This window comes from Sinohyriopsis cumingii, chromosome 8, assembly GCF_028554795.1.
Source record: "Sinohyriopsis cumingii isolate HCF-2022 chromosome 8, ASM2855479v2, whole genome shotgun sequence".
NCBI classification, from domain to species: domain Eukaryota; kingdom Metazoa; phylum Mollusca; class Bivalvia; order Unionida; family Unionidae; genus Sinohyriopsis; species Sinohyriopsis cumingii.
In genome coordinates this window covers 96,332,946-96,353,008 of record NC_142968.1, presented here as the reverse complement: position 1 = coordinate 96,353,008, position 20,063 = coordinate 96,332,946, and the positions used below count along the sequence as shown (strand labels likewise).

Genomic DNA, 20,063 nt, shown 5'->3' with positions numbered 1-20,063 from the left:
TGAATGTATTCAAACCAAGATCTTGATCTTCAATGCACTCAAACCAAGATCTTCATCTTGAATGCACTCAAACCAAGATACTGATCTTGAATATACACTCAAACTAAAATTTTGACCTTGAATATACACTCAAACCAAGATTTTGATCTTGAATATACACCCAAACCAATATCTTGATCTTGAATGTAGACTCAAAGCAAGAACTTGATACTGAATGCACACTTAAACCCAGATCTTGATCTTAAATCCAAACCAAGATCTTGATCTTGAATGCACTCAAACTAAGATTTTGATCTTGAATATACACTCAAACCAAGATCTCGATCTTGAATATACACTTAAACCAAGATTTTTCATCTTGAAGATGTTGATCTTGAATGTACACTAAAACCAAGATGTTGATCCTGAATGCAATTCAAACAAAGATCTTGATCTTGAATGCACACTCAAACCAAGCTCTTCATCTTTAGCATTTCCAGAAGCCATAGTTGCCTAGTGATTAGTATTCTGGTTTTGTAACTAGATGGATAAAGGTTCAAATTTTGTCCAGCCCATCATCTGATGTTAAATTTTGTCTTTGGGCAAGTTAATACAATTGCTCAATCTCTATACAGCCTTTAAGTGTATAATGTGTAGTTAAATACCAATCACAAGTAACCCTTCTGATTTAAATGAAATTATTTTATTTTCATAAAACTAATCATTATATTCAACAATATTTGCCAAATGAAAAAAATCTCATTTCAATATCTAGTGTATTCATCAACTTGTTAGTATTCAATATCAAAAGTTTGTTTAAATGTGGCCATTCCAGTTTTGATTAATACAGGGCCATAGCTTCAATGACATCTCATGTACAAACAAAAAGTCTAGTTAATGGCTAGTAATATGAAAAGAAATAACGCACTTATTGAACATCATGACCCAAAAGAGCTGAAGTAAACAATTTTACTTGCTATCAAGATTGCAGTAAAAGCTCCAAAAGCACGTGTCAGAGGAAGAAGTATCATTTATCTGGATTCATTGCAACAATTTATCAAAATGAAATGTATGCGTGTCAAACAGCAAATGAAATCTTCATACAGATAATGGTGAGGTACAGTTTTTGGGCTTCAGAATAATAGTGAGAAAGCTTTTCACATGAAATCAAAACCATTTTACATGATGATGTGAATTCGTTTGTATGCTGACTGAATGATGAAAATAAGGCTTTATTTACAGTCAGTAAAATAAAAAGGTGGATATGCAGGACGGATACCATCAACTGACTACTTGATAATCAATTTTTCTTTGTTGGACTTTTTTCCTCATTTATTACTCTTATAAAAATAAAATCAGATATTCAATTTCACCTATCCTAAAATCATTGTACCGTATCTGGTATAAATATTCCTCATGAAATAATAGCTGTTAAACAAGATACATCTACAAGTAATTTATATGGCAAAAGTTTTGGTTATATCAAAATTTACAAAAACATTAGTTTTGCACAAAAGACACAAAACAAAGCAAACCATTTATTCCAAAGAGAATGATCTCCTAATCCATTACTATGTCTTAATTATGTGAACATAAAAATTTTATTTGTGTGTTATTAGTGTAGTAGATTTTCCATGGAATTGAAATACAGAATCATATACTGTATAAAGTCTCAATTGATGACAACATGGCAAGGCAATAGAAATATGACACATGACATTCTGTGTTGAATTTAGGCCACTATGATCTATAGTCATTTAAAACTATCACAAACTTAATGTATCCTAGCACTATAGAATATTGCTTTGTTAATAATTAATAAATGTTACTGAAAAAGTGATTATCAGAAATATAGGAAAATTCAAAGCATCCTAATTAAAGGTGAAAAATATGAAATAGCGTTTCTTTTACCTGCAGTAAATGCACTTCTGCTGTTCAACAGTACATTTTATTATGATGTTCTTTTGGGGTTAGTTACAATAACTCTGGTGAGGGTCTTCTGAAAACCCAGGCCTTTTAAATGCCATTTTCACAGTAAGTTATATCTTATATGGGAAAGCAAACATCAGTTTCAATGCAGATATCTGCTGTGCAAGGATGAATTCTGATCCAGGTTTTTTTAAATTATTATTAAGAAAGTGAAACTCTGAATGGGCAAGCACAGATTTTGAAAATCTTGTAATAAAGAGAAAGACATACTGCAGGATCATATTGCATTGTGAAAAGCTCCTTTCATGTCGGGTATACCCATGTATTCTTACTGCAGTGAAAAGGTTAAAAACAGGAAGATGAAAAGAAGAAAGGTGATGGGTGGTTGGTTAGGGATCATTTACCAAACAAACCTTTCTAATGGATACAATGCCTATGTATTGACCTTCTGTACACCACTTCCTGGTGATAAAGAAACCTTAGCCAAGAAACTGAAGCTAATAGACCTTTGTCAAGCCAGCAAACTTTGTGTAATGTATGCCTTTAGATAATACAACAATTATATATATATATATATATATATATATATATATATATATATGATTTAATTTATATTTAATTTAATTTTTTGCTGTTAGTTTTAATTATTTTTATTTTACTACATGTTATAGTAATGTAATTTTGTTTATTGGAATTTTACATTTTCCAGAAATTAGTTTGAACTTTGAATTTTTATGCTGACTTAGTTCCTGACCTTGATACAGAATTAGTAACAGTTTGAGGAAACAAATATTTTTTTTTAGTCATTCTTAATGTGGATTTATAGGGTGGAATCGAGGCTGTACTGGGTGTACATGACTTTACACATGTGAATAGCCTCTATTTCAAAATTCTGGTTTTACCAGAATTGTTTAATAGTCAGGTTTAATACAGATGTTTTGAAAAATAATCTCATTTGGGCTTTTATTAACACTTAGATATCAATTTTTTTCTTCTGTTGTTACCAGTTGAGTTACATTTTAATTTTTCTTCAAATTATTTGGATTCAAAGAGATTAATTCTTTACCCTGGAAAACTTAAGTACTTATACAGAATTCTTGGACAAAGACATCTATTGAAATTTTATTAGGAATTCAAACACCGGATTATTTTCTGTGTTTCAACAAAGAACTGCGAACACTTTAGTACTATACTGGCTATAGCATACATCATTGCTTTCCATTTTGAATTTTTGTTGGGACTTAAAATTAAATTCATAAGAACATTTTATTACTAGGATTGATAATTTATAATTCTTGGATTATTTTGGGATTTGATTCTTAAAACCACAAGTTCTATTTTTTCATTTTTACCTTGTTTTGCAAGGGAAATAAATTATTTCCTAAATTTTACAAAGTCTGTTGTCTCCTCTCTCTTTTCTTGTTTCTGCTTATGAGAGCCTAAACACATAACAATATACATCTATATATATATATATATATATATATACCTCTCCCTTAATAACTCGTACACATCGGGTTTGACTGCACTATAAATGAGGTGCGAGTTATCGAGGGACCTATAAAAAAAAGCCAAAACCAATAAAGGGATCGATGTAAAGGCAAAAGATGGGTGGTTGGGTTGGCAGGTTATAGCGTTGAATACTCAATTTATAATCTGCTGAGACTAACTGTGAATAAATATTTCTTCATAACAGTGTATCTTATTTTTTCTTCATAAAGCAACATTAATTTCAGGATATATTACAGTATATTGAGATCATCAAAAACATTATTCCACATGGTTTCTGTATATCACTTAACACATTGTGTACTACATCACTAATTTGGGTGTTGAATTGGATACATTCAAGTTTTATTGTTTGATCCAAATTAGAATTTTTTTCAATTCAAAAGATCGACACTCTTTTAGATAAATATTGTTGAACGAACAGCGAATGAAAGATAGATAGATAGACAGATTTGATTGTGGTAGAAGTAAAATGAAAAAAAAATCACAAGGGTTAATCATTACCAACATGAATTTAATATAATTTAAAACGTAAATTTGAACACAATAATACTTGCCATTTGTGACATGCCTGACAAATATACAATGCTGTCTGGCATTTCTGTTTCACTTAAGGTTTCCATCTCCAATATTGAAGCACAACGCATACCAAATTCAACCAATTGACGAAAATAAAACTGTCACCAGAATATTCTGTTCAAAATAATATTAATTTTGGACACATGGGATACCACCACCCTGTTTTCCTGACTCGCGATATGTTGGCCTATTCTGCGCACAGCTTTGAAAGATGTAATGTTTATCCATCAGGCTATAGAAATGAAATACATTAATTTGGACTTTTTCTGTCAGCAGTAGTTGAGTAATTAGGTCAGGTTTATAGCTAGTTTCACAAAATTCATGGTAAAAATGCCAGTAAATGGCAAGAGATATTAAGCAAACTAAACTGATCTTGTAGAAATGTTAGTAAAGTTCAATGTTTTATAAAAAATGAGCTATTATGTAGAAGAGAAACAACAGTGATGTAATGCGTTTACAACATCTTATTAATAGTGATAAAATTACTAAAGAATTTAGAAACAGATTATACGCATAATAATGAAAATTGAGAGCCAAAGTAAAAAACAAACAGACACTTTTTTCCCCAAACAATCTTCATTTAATGTAGTCAAAGAGGGAAGATGCATCATCTGTGTGGCAGATTTTGTATTATGACCTATGGGGTGGTGGATTGGCTGAGTGGTTTGGGAACTGGAATAAGCTATTAATACATATACAGTTATACATAGCAGACTTAGCACAACACTAACTGTAACTGTAAACTGTAACTGTTCTGTAAAAACCAAAGGTGACCATACAGGCAGACAGTATTGAAATAAATAAAACCCCAAAATATAGTCATGATTAAAGACCAACATTTTCCCATGCTTATGAAGATGTTTCTTTACATAGTAAAATATTTGGGTATACTGAAAGAAAAAATAGATGCAGCCTAACTTAAAAACATAATATCATTTCTGGGTGGGTCAGAAAACACTGTAAAAATGTAAGCTAATGTGTGTGTGTGTGTGCATGTGTGTGTGTGTATGTGTGTGATTTGGGCTTTAAATGCAGCTTTAACAATTTTCATTCATATTGCTATGATGTCTGTTGTGGCAGCTTAATGTGATGTCTAACACTCACTGGGGCATTATACCATAGACATGTATCATGATGTTCCACCCAGTCATTATCTTGATACCAGGTCATTATCCTGACACCAAGTCATGATCCTGACACCAGGCCTTAATGCTGAGTGCTAATGGAGTTAGCCACTAGTACCATTTTTATTGGTCTCAGCTTGGGTTCAAACTAGCATCCTCTTGCATCTCATGTGGACACTTGAACCATTTAGGCAACCAGAGTGGTTTTCAAGCAAAACTAATTTTGCTGTTCTCGAATTCACAAAGCCAATGCTAATTTTTAAACTTGTCCACATGGTCTCAAGAATAACCAATTTCAAATGAAATTATATCTTTTTATTACCAAGACTATACTGACACATATTTTATTTTCAAATCATTTTTTAAATGCAGTTTTTACCTCCAAGTATACTGTTGGCTTGGTAGTAATTGCTTAACCATGATTTACTGACTATGTAAAGGTTGTTAGCATTAGCTCAGATAATCTCCAGCACAAGCCCTCTATACAATCTGTTTTTCCTCCTAATCAGAGTGTCTGCCTGTAAAAAACAGGGATATATGTATGTTAAAATACACACACCTCAACAGGTGGCCTCAGTCTGATTACAGCCAATGTCATATATAACCATAAAAATGATCATCCCAGTCTGCCTTGTATCTTTATGTATTAGTTGATATATGCAGTCACTGTGCAGCAGTACTTTTAGAAATGGACAAAATCAGCCAGTATAAACAGATGACCTTTATATAAACAGTCACCTAGCTTGGCAACTGAGGTAAGCAAATGGTTGGTAAATAAAATGGGCAACTGACTGGAAATGAGATGGGTATGTGAATGGTAACTGAGATGCTAAGTGATTGGCAAATGAGATGGGTATGTAACTGGCAAATGAGATAAGTGATTAGCAACTGTGGTGGGCTAGAGTTTGAGGGATATTACATCATTAGTACTGGCTCTAATCAGAGTCAATTGGTGATTATTTTACCCCCCACCCCCCTTATAAAAATATTTTCTACAGAGATTGCTTGGTTTAATGAATAAGCAAACTCTGTAAAATAATTTGAAATTTACCTGACAAACTAGGAGTACAAATATTTGAGAGTTTATTGACAATGGACTGTGCTGAGCAGATGACAAGTTTATTCAAGTCATTTAAACAGAGATAAGAGTTTGAGCCAAACAAATCTTACATTATGAACAGGTGGCTGTTACAAAGAGGTGAACACTAACATAGGTTTAATGGAATGGCCATGCTCTAGAAGCCATCAAGTCTATGGAAATAAAAATACTCCCCAAAACGCAAATGAATAACAAAAAAAAGCTTCTTAAGCAAGAATACAGTGACTGGTTTATTATGTGTCTCACCTGTGTTTTAACATTTCAGCACACCAGCAGGGCATAGCCAACTTTAGACATCACTGACGTGAGAAAGCTTGCCAGTAGCTTCTCATGGGTCGGTGGTTCTTTCCGGGGTTTCCAGGGTTCGTCCTCCACCAGTTATACTGACCGCCACGTATAGCCCATATTGTGCTGATAAATGGCATTAAACTCTATGGCAACAACAACAGACATCACTGACAGATGGGCCAAAGTGACTGTGATTGACAGATGGGCCAATTTAGTGACTGTGACTGATGGATGGACCAAAGTGACTGTGACTGACAAATGGGCCAAACTGACTGACCTTTAAGACAAGAAGCAAATTGTTCTTACATTAACAAAGCAGCAAATCATTTTTGAATTCTGCTGCAAGACTGTTTAGAATAGCAGTTTTTATGCAGAATATGTTCATATCTGGGTTTAAAGACATAATGGCACAATTATGGCTATATGGTGCCAATCAAAAGGTAAATTAAAACAGTGTAAAAATAAAGAACTGTACAACATCTTTATTTTTTACAAGCGTGTCCTATATGTTACCCAAACAATACATGTACCATCTCATCTGTCATTTTATCTCTTTGAGGGATGCCACTCTCCAATGATGATCGATGCTGTGAAGCTTGTTATGGAGTTTTCATTTCCAAGTATACAAAACAGGCCAATTTTATATAATATTCAAGGTCAAAAGTGTGGAATCTACCATTCAGAAATGGGTGTCTGCTGATTAGCTTCGTTTTTATCTGCTCTTTCATCACCCTTATTATCCATGTGACTTAAGTCAGCCAGCAGCGCAAGATATTTCTTTTCAAGATTGAATGATAACACCATGTTTCTGTAAGATTGGGGATAATAAGAGGTTGTCAAATTAAGCTTTGTCAGATTTCTAGTAAAAAATGGGAACCCAAAATGAATAAATTTGCATTTTAAGATGTTTTAATACAGTTCTTTTGTTTACCATAAATAACTGAATACATGGAAGATGGAAACTGACTATGGAAAATGTACTGACTGTGGAAAATGTAAATGGTAATATCCAACGAGTGTAAAAGCAAAGTAATAAACATTAAAATATTAAAACGTAAATCCATCAGAATACCTGTGTACAATTCCAAATCAGTAAATGAAGTTAATGCTGTCATCGATTCCTTTACTATGTTATACAGTGTTTAGCATATACCCTAATAATGAGGCCAAACATGTTCCTACTGATAACAAACTGTAGTAGGGAACTCTTACATTTTCAAGGGGAACCCGGAAGTGGGGTATCTCAGGGAACTCTTACATTTTCAAAGGGAAGTGGGGTATCTCTTTTGCAGCTGACCTTTCTATTCACAAATATAAAAATGGTTTCTCATACATTATCTCATTTATATAAAATTTATCACATTGTCTCCTCACATGACTTCAGCTCTACAAGCATTTTTGTAGCATGGATGATCAGATAGTTTGTGTCCTGATTCACGATTATTCCCTAAAAATGAAATGGTTGACCCTAATACGTTCCTCGTCAGTCTGGTGAGGCTGATTGTTTATGAACCTCTGACAATCTAAAATCACAAGCTCAGACATGTGTGACCTTAATTAGTTCTATGCTAAATCATAACATGAATGCACAGCACAAAAAATATATGACCATACTAATTTAAAAAACACAACTGTTTTCACCAAGATTTACCAGTTGTGCTTAACAAGCTGTGGTAATAAAAAAATTACAATCATTCTTAGAAGACCCCTCCCCCAATCTGTAACTACAGGTACCTGTTGAAACAAATATGTCTTGCATGCATATAAAATGTCTACTTGTTTCTTTTTTCTTCTATTGATTTGGTCAAACTGAAGCAGGGGATTTTTGCAGTGCAAACACGTATTAATATGTTTTCCAATTTACACTGGTTTATGGGCTTGCATGGCAACATATTTAATATTGAGGTCATAGTTTTTGCCATGTAGTCATAATTCATCCTGATAAATACATGGGATCGAGGGTTCCAAACAGCACATTCATATTCTAAATAGGTCCAACTGAATTGCTCTAGGGGCCCTTAGATGGCTGATTGATCTAGAGCCCTCACCTTTACTGATCACTGCCATCTCACCTCTGTCCTCCTGGGTTCAAGTCTCAGGCTTGGCCAATGTGGGTATGTGATAAAGCTCGCTAATAGCTTCCTTTGGGTTGGCGGTTCTTCCTGGGATTTTACCAGGTTCTTCTTCCAATAGTTAAACTGTCCACCATATATAGCCTATCATGTGCTGAAAAATGGTGTTAAGTCCACAGCAACAACAAAACTGTTGTCAGCTAATTCTTTCACATTTTATGGACGCGATAACTTAGTTTCAAATAGGCATAAAGTATAACTTGACTCAATTGCATATTTCTTGAATGTTAACGTTCCATTTCATATAACTATTAATTATGACCAAATGTTTTTTGGTTGAAATTTGCAAACAAAATTTCTTCCAAGGAATATGATTAACTACTTACTTGAGACGTTTTTTCTCATCATTTGCATTATACTTCGTTTTTTTTAATCGCATACCCCATTTTGTATTCATTAAAAGTCAGATCAGTTATAAACAAGATGAACATATCAGCTGTATGTGTATTCTTTTCCATTTAAAATAATAACATAAATTACTAGTTAAACTTGAAGAAAAGTACTGTGGTTCCTGAATCTAACTCCAAAACTCATGGATTACAGCAGAGTACTAAAACGTAAAAACAAATTGCCAGTCAAAATGGAATTATGCACTTGCCCCAAAATGCAAAATGTAGTGGAAAAAATCTGAGCCCTGACCATGACCTATAAAACCTGTCTAGACTTACATCTATCACTTATATTTGTCAGCAGGCAGTCATTAAAGTCTGGTGTTATTATGTGATATGAAATGAAAGTTACTTTGGACTTGAATTTTGACTCCAAATCAATACATATATTTTCTCTCTCTTCCAATTTACTGATCACTAGCATCTCACCTCTGTCTGCGTGGGTTTGAGTCTTGGATTCGGCCAATGTGGGCATGTGAGAAAGCTTGCCAGTAGCTTCTCATGAGTCGGTGGTTCTTTCCGGGGTTTTCCCAGGTTCTTCCTCAAACCATTAATACTGGCTGCCATGTATAACCTATCGTGTGCTGAAAAATGGTGTTAAACCCCACAACAACAACAACAACAACAACAACTCTCTTCCAATTATCAAGCCATCCCCAATATATGGTCATGGTATATGCTGTAGAGCTAAATTTACTTTTTGGAAAACAAATTTTTATTTATTTGACTCGGTGTGACATTAACCTTTGATCCCCAAACCAACAGTTGTCTTTCTTACCCTTAATGCAAGGCATTCACAAGTACATGATCTGGAACTAAAATTATTATGCATAAACCATATTAACCACTCACTCATCCTCCTCTTCTGGCATAAAATAATAAACTGATGTTGAAGTTGTCCACATAGTTTGGTTGAGGTACATAGTCAAGAATGAAAGATATAGTGCAGAAACAATTCATCTTAAGCTGAGTTACATTGACCTCAAAATCAATAGGTGTTTTCCTTACTCCAAAAGCTAGGTATCCACAAAATCTGACCATGGTATACTGTCTAAAGGTAATGCACAGAAAGCTCTGGTTCCTTCAGTCATTCAGTTGGACTTTTTGATACTAAAATCAGGAGGACTTTTTCTTACCTCAAGTGTAACTGATCAACAATGTTGGATCAAGGAACATGGTCTAAAACTAAAGATTTTGTGAGAAATCATTTTTCTTCTTTTAGTTACAATGACTTTGACCTTATAATTAACAATCTTAATTCCTGTCACAATTGCAAAGTATCCAATTTGCGCAAGGTAAATTATCTAGAATTCAAGGAACTTTGCAAAGACCATTGTTCTAATTTAGTGACCACAAACTTCAACCTTTTGATGCCCAACTCACTAGTTTTTTTTCATACATGTATATCTGTATTGTGTGTTTAACTTCTGTTTGACTTTAGACTGTAATGATATTTGTAAACAACATCTTACATAGCTAAATTTTATCTATGATTTGAGATATTTTAAGATAATGATCATGTTTAATGTGATTCAAGTTCAAAACAATGATTCCTCCCTTGGAAAAAAACACAAAACAAACCTTGTCTACATGATATTTTTCAATTATTTGCTAAAATTTAAGTAAAAAGACCTGACCCTGTTTATGAATTTGATGGAAAATTCCATTGTAAATGACTTAGGTCCAGGGCATTTTGTTGTGTCTCAAGTCAGGTGACAGTATGTATACAAGGAAGAAGTAAGTTATTCTTTCCTATCTTAATATTAGTTTTTTTTTTGTATTCAGTTATAATTTCTGAGGAATTATTTATTTCAAGTATTCGTTGGAAGTACAAAGTGCTCACTGGCTCTTTGGACTAAAACATTCCTTTGGGATAATTGTGAATTCATTCAAAGACATTCTGGATTATATCACTGTGATGCATCAAGATGGTTGGTACATAGCACTTTCACAGTGTAATGATGCAAAAGTTCGCAGATATTTTTCACAGTCAATTCTGTTGTGGTTAACCTAATATGTAAACATTTAGACTGATGTTATCTGCTGGGCTCGCAATAACTTGGCAGCTTCTAATGGTTAACCTCTTGTTGTTGGTGGGGGGGATTAATTCCTTATTGTTTAATAATGTTGAGACAGATATGTTAATATAAGGTCAACTAGTGGAAAATGAGAGAGCCAAGACAAGCCAGAGCAAAAATTCTGGGAAATCTTGGACCATATATGAAATGGGTGTCATAAAATGATATTTTCCAAATAGATAGCAATAAAGGCAGTCATGAGAGAATTATTCTGACTTTGATGAGAGTGCTAACATATTTGACAGAGAAAGTTAATCCTGATTAGCTAAACTAAGCATGGAGGCATGTGCTCCCAGATGTCATTCAAGTTTTAAGTAATCTCCCTTGCAATTGTCAAAGTCTGTGGTGAGGAAGTATTTTAGCTTTGGGAAATAACAAGTATTTCTTGTTTAATTGTCCAAGGAACTTGTGTTGGAAATTTGAGGACATGAAGGTTTGTGTAAGGAAGTTGTACATTTGTTTCAGCCGAGAACGGTGTTAGCATTAGGAACATGTGTTGACTGACATACTTCAGTAATTTACTGTCCCCAGTGGGGTGTGATGGTTTAACTAAGAGGTCTAATTATGCCATGGTTCCAGTAGTAAGACGAGAAGCAGCTAGAAAAGACGATTTCACACTAATAAGTTGTGTATCAGCATCAGGTTGCAAACTATAGGTCAGTTCTGCTGAATTACAATATCTGACGTACAAAGTGTGGGAATATTGTTCGATCCTAGGATGGGAAAAACCTGACACATTTTAGGTTATTTTATTATATTTTATTTGAAGGAAAATAGCTCCATACATAGCAGAGTGGAAAAGAGTGTAGTCTACAACCAACACAGCTGATGACCCAAAGAGGCTAGAGAAAAGAGGGAGAAGGAAAAGAAATATGGCAATATTGACCTGTCACCAACAGTGATTTGAAAAGACCAGAAGCAATAGGTTATGCTGACAGTCTTGCAATTAGAATTTAACCAGTTGTTTGATTACATGATGAAATTTGTTTTACCAGTGTAACTGAATGGCTAATTTCATTCTGCATACATTTTATAACTCTATTTCTAGGAGAAAGTGAATCATTCAAATGTCATGTTCAATTTCACTTTGTTTATGTAACTGATTAATTTGTTATATTTTACATATGGAGGCTCATGTTGTTTTATTCTCTATCTCTACTCAGATCTCTGTTATTCCATCCATTAATTTGGTACCGTATGTTATTTTGTTGTTTACTCATCCAGGCAATAACACTATGGTCAATAATCTAGATAACGATAACCAAAACAATATAAAGTCAAGATCTCAGATCATCCCACCTCTGACACACAGCTATTGATACATCAGCACATTTAAGACACTGAATTCATCTGAACACTCTATACTTTTGGATTTGTCATACAACTTTTAGGATTATTTGGGATTGAATTCACAATATGGTAAGCTCACTTTCAATGTTCACTTTGTATTCTAGGAAAATAAATTACTTATTATATTCTACTAAACTTGTTTTTGTTTCTGTTACTTAGTTCAAGACCAAAGAGTTGTAACACTTACCCCAAGTGCAAGCTACTTAATAAGCTTGGTCAAAGTCTATGATCTTATACTAAAGTTATTGTGTTTTATTTATTAAAAATATTCTTCTCAAAGTTGGCATATTTGGAATCAAGCCATTCAAACAGAATTCATTTTGCAGTCTGATTCCATTCATAGACATGTATTTTTTTATTTTTAAAAAAGACTTTAGACTGAAGGAAAGACTAACCTTATTCTTTTGAAAAACACTACAGCATGTATCCAAATTCTTTAAATTAAGCAACTTTGCAAATGAGTTTCTGTGAAATGGACACTTCAAACACTGAAAATGTAACAATTCAGTAACTAAGTAGTTTTCAAGATTGTATCAATAAACCAGTAAAATGTTATTTTTTAAATTTGTTTTAGATATATTTACACATACTTACAAAATAAAATCACATGAAACAGTATATGTTCAATAGAACCTATTTTTTTTTTACTTTCATCTAGATACCTTGTCAACAAAGAAGCTATGTGGCTGTAAAATGGGACAGAATGAAAAATAACCAGAGGGGGAAATCTGGATGATATAATATTACAACTATATGGCTTTAAACTAAGTAGCAGAAAAGAGCAAAACCCAAAAAGGTTTTCAAAATTCATTAAACAATTTATTTCCCAAGAATAAAAAGGAAAATTTTTAAAAGAACTTATGGTATCGTGAATAAAATCCCAAGCAGTCCAAAATGTTCTATTGCAAGTCCAAAAGTATAGCTTTTTCTGAATGAATTCTAGTGGTATACAGAATTAATTCCAATTTGAATGTGCTGATGTGCTAATAGCCTGGAACTGTGTTAATGTGCTAACAGTCTTGATGTATCACAATGAAATAATCCAAAATGTCATTGAATGAACTCACAATAATCCCAAGATAATGATTTAATCTGACAAAACAAAGAATACGTTGTAATTTCAATGAATAAATTAATAAATAAATTCTCTCAAATATAAACCAAAACACAACTTAAACTGATTCCACTAAGACTGATGTTAAGATATGGGATGAGAAATTATGAGGGAAACAAAATATAAATGCTAAGACACAATAACATAACCAGAATGAGGGTAATTTTCCCATCATATCCATAAACAACTTGCTTCTAAAACATTCTTAATAAAAAAACCAAAAAACTAGACACTGAACTCAACATCTGTAACATGTTTACCTCCAAGTAATAATAATCTTAAAATATAATATAAAATCAGATATGAATTAGCTAGGTAATATGTTGTTTATCATGAAAAAGACATTATTCAGCTAGGCCCTATGCCTACCCTCAGTTATAGACAAAGGTCAATTACCTATGTAATACAAATTAAATATACATCAGTGTATCCCTAGGGGTGCAAGACTGAGAGTAAAATATCTCCTTGCCATCAAAACTGTGGGCCAGACTGAGTAAAAAAATAAACTTTGGTATCAAAACTGGAGGTCAAATTAAAACTTTGGGGGTCTCTGAAGTGCAAATGAGGGTAAAGGGAAACACTGATACATATCATATAATCATGGACAATAGCCAAAATAAAATAAAAATTAAGTATACGAAACAATCTATAATGATTAGATTTATTAAATACCAGTTAAAAAATAAAACTTTTACTTTTTTGGCCAAAAAACATAAAAGTACCAATTTAAACAATGAATGGTTTAAGTACAGCTGCCATCACTTACACCAAAGATTCAATATTGACTCCTGGCATTAAATTATTTCAATTTTAAGTGATAGTGAATCTATCTGAGGTATGTGAGGATGGAAAACTTCCCACTGCACAATGCAGTTGGAAACTGGTCTGATATTGCAATTATCTGTTTGATCAAATTTTGCTTTGAAATCAATACCAGAGATCTGAGGGCACATAACTACCAGTCCTACAGGAAGGGGAGCACTATAACCACCCAAACACCACATGCAACTAACGTGAATACCATATTAACAGGTGAATACCATATATGCTTGCATATTAAATTGGATCCAACTGTAAAGAAAACAGATCCTGAACTGTTGTCACATAATGTACTGGTAGATCAATGTCTAGGACTTTTATTCCAGTGATTACTCTCCAAAAACTGCACAGAACCAAATCTGACTGGGTAGTATGTGATGGCAGACCTGGGTCTACACTGTTTCATTTGAATCTGACTTACATGCAAGTAAATATGTTACCATAGTTCTCCTACGATAGATGCAGGCCTGATAGTAATCCTATTTCCATATGTGCAATTTTACTCAATTTTTGCATTTTTTTTTCTTCATTATTTTTCCTCCTTCTGATAGGCCCAATTCTCAATGCTTGTTGTATAATAACATGAAAACTTGTATGCAGAGCATCAAATCAATCAACTGCAGAACAAGTGTAAAAGTTTGCTGGATCAATCATACAAATATTCAGCTACATTATTCCAGTAATGTTGCAATGCACACTGACGTACAAAAAATATATATACAATTTTAGTTTTTTTATTTGCTGTACTGAATTAGAAAAACCAAAGTTAACTATATTCTGTAAATCTATACAAGAAATAATAATTTTTTTTCTTTTGGTGGATAACATCAGGTTTCTTCCCTCTAAATTTCCAGAATATTTACTGCAACTGCATTATATTAATTAACTCTGATGTGCAGTGAAAGTATGGTTCAGATTAACACTCAATTCATATTTTCTACTGCAGACATCTCTGTGATGTTTTGCTTTTATTTCCTTATAAATTATATATGACAGTTTAACTTTCTGAAAAGAAGTCAACATTTTCAAATAGTTCACTTAAATTGAACCATGACAGAATAGTGGCACTATGCTAAGCACAGAAACATGTATTAAAAACAGCCATTTAAAATGTTCTTCTATATTTTCTTTTCAATTCTATGATAAAGACAAATGGTAAGCAATCTGTTTATCAAATGAAAATCTGACCTCAGCATGACTATAGATTGGTGCTATTAAAGGATGAACAGTAAAATGACCTGCAATTACCAATAATCTGCACCTGCAAAAAATGTTTTTAAACAGAGTCCCCAGAAGTGATTGGCACACTGGCTGAAATATCCAAGAATTCATAAGACTGTGTCTTCCTTGTAACTGTTGAGTGTTTCAACCTCCTCTTGTATTCTCAAGTGATAAAAAGATTTCCAATGTGGCCATCATGGCAGCTGAATGTGACCTAAGACAGGCATACATTTCATTTACCAACCAAACGGATGTCATAAGCAGTCTTGTGATGAAAACCCCAGGTAGATTTGACCATCCATCCATCCTCCAGAAGTAGCAACAGAAGATTTTCAAGATGCCCACCAAGACATTCCTAATGGAGGTCAGATTAGTACCATTTTCATTTTTTTACCACTAGATATATCACAAGAGCTCTTTTGGTGAAAACCCCAAAGCTGGTATGATAATCAGTCCAGGAGTGGTGATAACAAAAGTTTGAAGATGGCCATCATGGAGGCCAAAAGTTTGAACATGGCCATAATTAAGGCAAACATTTCAAGATGGCCATCATGGAGGCCAAAAGTTTGAAGATGGCCATCACGGAGGCCAAAAATTTGAAGATGGCAATTATGGAGGCTAAAAGTTTCAAGACGCCATCATGGAGGCCAAAAATTTTGAGATGGCCATCATGGAGGCTGAAAGTTTCAAGATGGCCATCATGGAGGTCAAAAGTTTCAAGATGCCATCATGGAGGCCAAAAGTTTCGAGATAGGCATCATGGAGGCCAAAAGTTTCAAGATGCCATCATGGAGGCCAAAGGTTTTGAGATGGCCATCATGGAGGCCAAAGGACTAACTAGGCAGCATAAGTCTTTTAATGAAATTCATATGCCCAATAATGACTGATATCCAATCAGAAGGATTTGCAACAACAAACATTTCAAGATGGCCACTATGACAAGAGTATTGTAAGCCCCAACATCATTTTTAATGAAGGTCAATATAGATTTTGGAATTAATTTGTGGGTAAAATTTCACTGCAGTCCTTCCAGTAGTTTTTGGACAATTAGCAATTGTACTAAGCAATATAGAATCTGTTGGGGTTTGGACCAAGACAAGGAAATCCCAGTCAAGGAGTTACATTATTTGTCTCCCCACGAGGCTTGCTGTGTGGAGAGACATATAATGTAACCCTGTGACTGGGATTTCCTTGTCTCGGTCCAATCCCCAATGTATTTTATTTTTCTCACCCAATATTTTCCTTTAAAGTAAAAAGAACTCTTTACTAATGTAATATAGTTCAGGTGCAAATGCTTACATGCAGCTCATTAATACAAACATGTTAATGAGGGCTGTGGCATGATCATTGAATCTGAAGTACATAGTTTATACACGTAAGCAAAAAAAAAAAAAAAACAACATAAAAGGTCGCATAGTAATGAGGTATTATCACATTTAATATATGGATGATATATGAAATTGACAATAAATAATTAATATTTATTACAAGAAACTGTTTCATTTTCATCAGTTACAAGTTTGAAAGTTATATTGTAAATAATGAAATGATACTGGGTACTCAGTTCTACTGTAGTTATATTTAGTACAAGCTGTAAAGAAGAGTAACATGTTGCATTAGATTATTCGTGGGTAATTAGTAATCTGTGAGAAAATATATGGATGCTGGCCAGACAACATGCTATCCCATGAGACTGTCTGGTCTATGATGACAACAGCTAAATATAAAACACTCCTAGCTGATTTTGTTTCATTTTTTGATATATAAATATAATTAATAGGTTTTAGTTCTGCAGACTGGTTACAACATCCTTGTGTTTTATGACATTGACAAGATTACCAAACTTATTTCATTACCAGTCAAGAACTGCATGAGCATCAAAAGTAGTTTTCCAGGGGTGATTCAGTATTCTGGAAGTGTCTGGTCCACCCTAATTGGATGATGAATTTGTCACTCTGGGTATTTTCTACCCATAAAAGTAAATAGTATGCAATAGCAGTAGGCATAACATAAAAAATAGCCTGACATCACAACAGTACATTATCATGAATTACTGCAAAGCACACAGAAAAAATGTCTACTAGTTTATTTGCTACTGGATTTAATGCAAAATGTTAAAATTCAACTTGATTCAATATAGTGAAAATGCCATTTCAACTGCATCATGTGATGAAAAAAATGCATGTACACATCACAAAAGTGCAATACCATGAATCACTGAAAAACACATTAAACTATTTCAGCCAGCGAAAATTATATCTAATAGTAACCATATAATAATATGCATTATGGTAATTATCATTTTAAATTATTTTCTTACATAAAAAATGTTTATATTGCAAAGTTCTGTTTCTAAGCAATTTTCCTATAACATGTTGTGAAATTATAAAAGAAAATGAGAAAAAAGATTCCAAGACTGTATCTTTATAATGAAACACAAGGTCCAAATGGATCTGAGATTGATCATCTGTTTATGATAACCAAATGCAGAAGCAGTTGGCCAAGAAATCAGAGGGACTATGATGCTTTCTGTGTAATTTCTTCTAATGTTGTTTCCATATGTTAAGTGTCTAGGAAACAATGTCATTGTCATTTTGTATCAGAATATACTGAATGGTTCCAGAGCTTTTATAGGTACAAGCCTCTGATGTAGTGGAGCTTTAAAAATGATGGGAAAAGGGGCAATAACTCCATACAAATTGGACAATAAAAGAAGAATCTTGCACAGGCACATCTATGTGTAATAAGCAATTTTTCTACCAAATGGTGTCCAATACAGCAGCAGAAAACATACAAGGCAAGGCAGGAATATTATAATTTACAGTGGCCTTCTTGGACCTTCTAGAGCCAAGGGAGATCACTTGAATGACCATCAGATTCATAATCCACAAATCATGAGATCTATACCTTCCCACGCCTGCATTGGCTTATCCTTGTGAAACTCCAATGATATAATCAAATCAAGTGCTGAAAATGCCATCAAAACCAACCAACAAGCCAAGCAAGAACACGTACAGCACTCCATCACAATAAGTCCCTTCATTATAACACAGTTCCTGTTATAAGGCATTATAATCATCTTTACTGGGTTCCCGTTTCATTATATATTATTAAAATTATATGATGTATTATAAGGTTTTCCCTCTGGGAAGCATAATGAGGGAGTGCTGCATATCTTAAGAACCTGAAAAGAGTAAAGCCTGCTTGTTGCTAAATCCTCCAAATACTTGATGTATCATATTATCATAATAAATATATTGATGAAACCATACTGCCTATATTTTCCTAAAAAACAATAGCAAAATTCATATACAAAATACTTGCACAGAATTCAAAAGTAAATCAAAGTGGATAATTCCTACTCAACAACAGCTGCATATATTTTATCTTACTGTTATCAGTTTCATTAATAGTTCCAAAGAATTCTAACTAATATACTTACAAAAAATCCTTAGAAAGTGCCTGTACATCTAGTCAACATCAAGTATATATTTGTTCTCTTTCTCAGTATAGTTACATACAAATGTATGTACAGCTGTAAATATCTCTTATTTAACAAGATCCAAGTCTCTTAGCTATCTTTCCTCCTGATAAAGTACTGTATTGAAATCTGGTAGGCAGGTCTGTATCTATTACTAGAAGGTTATTGGTGTAATGCCTTGATTTCCAATAGCTGTTAATCAACAGTAATCAAGTGCTGGGATGGAAGACAAGAAAGTCAACAGCAGGAGTAGTATGTATAATGATGTATTTTATAAGAGTTCTGCTTCTATAATCTCTGACTAACTGGTTTCCCTCAGAGACTGTAATGAGATGGGATATACCCAGGCTTCTGGAAATATTTTTTTGACCTACAACTGTGTACATCAGTGTGCTGTTTGTGTCTTAGCTGTCTTCTCCAATTAATGTTATTGGTTTGGTATCCTTGTTACTAGCAATATGATCTCAGCAATAAATCTGGTGTGAAACTTTTTAAGCCTTTTCCATGTTCAAGAATAGTATAATCTAGGGATTCACATCAAACTGAAAGGAATCTTAATTCTGCCTTTCCTGTTTTGGGTGTTAATTTCACAAATCTGTTACTAGCAAAATGCTATGAACAGGATTGTATGGCCAAAAGATTTTTCACTTTCTTTCAACAAATGAGAAGTGCAGCTATGTTTCACATGGGAACATATTTGTGCATTTAAGATTGAAAAGCAAGGCAATAAATGTAATTCTAACATACTTCAAAAGTGTTTCTATATTAAATCTGTAACAAGATAACCAGGTGGGATATCTCGGATTAACAACAGAACACGTTTTGACGACACAGATATATGGTTTAATGTGGCGATTTATATGAGTAGTGGATTATGAAGATGTGTGCGTATTTATAATCCAAATATTGGATCTATTTAACAAAAAAAACGCACAGTTTCAAAGATGGAAAAAATATACAAATAAATTTAGT

The 20,063-nt window shown here is 33.4% G+C and overlaps 1 protein-coding gene across 1 annotated transcript in view; it reads right to left on the bottom strand.

The window, feature by feature from the left end:
* Positions 1 to 19,390, bottom strand: part of LOC149794190 (hydroxysteroid 11-beta-dehydrogenase 1-like protein A) — a 138,758-nt gene extending 119,368 nt beyond the window's left edge. Inside the window, exon 1 of the mRNA XM_089968299.1 lies at positions 19,053 to 19,390. The gene's annotated coding sequence lies outside the window, so the exon portion shown is untranslated. The remainder of the gene's footprint in view (positions 1 to 19,052) is intronic.
* Between the last annotated feature and the right edge of the window lie 673 nt (positions 19,391 to 20,063).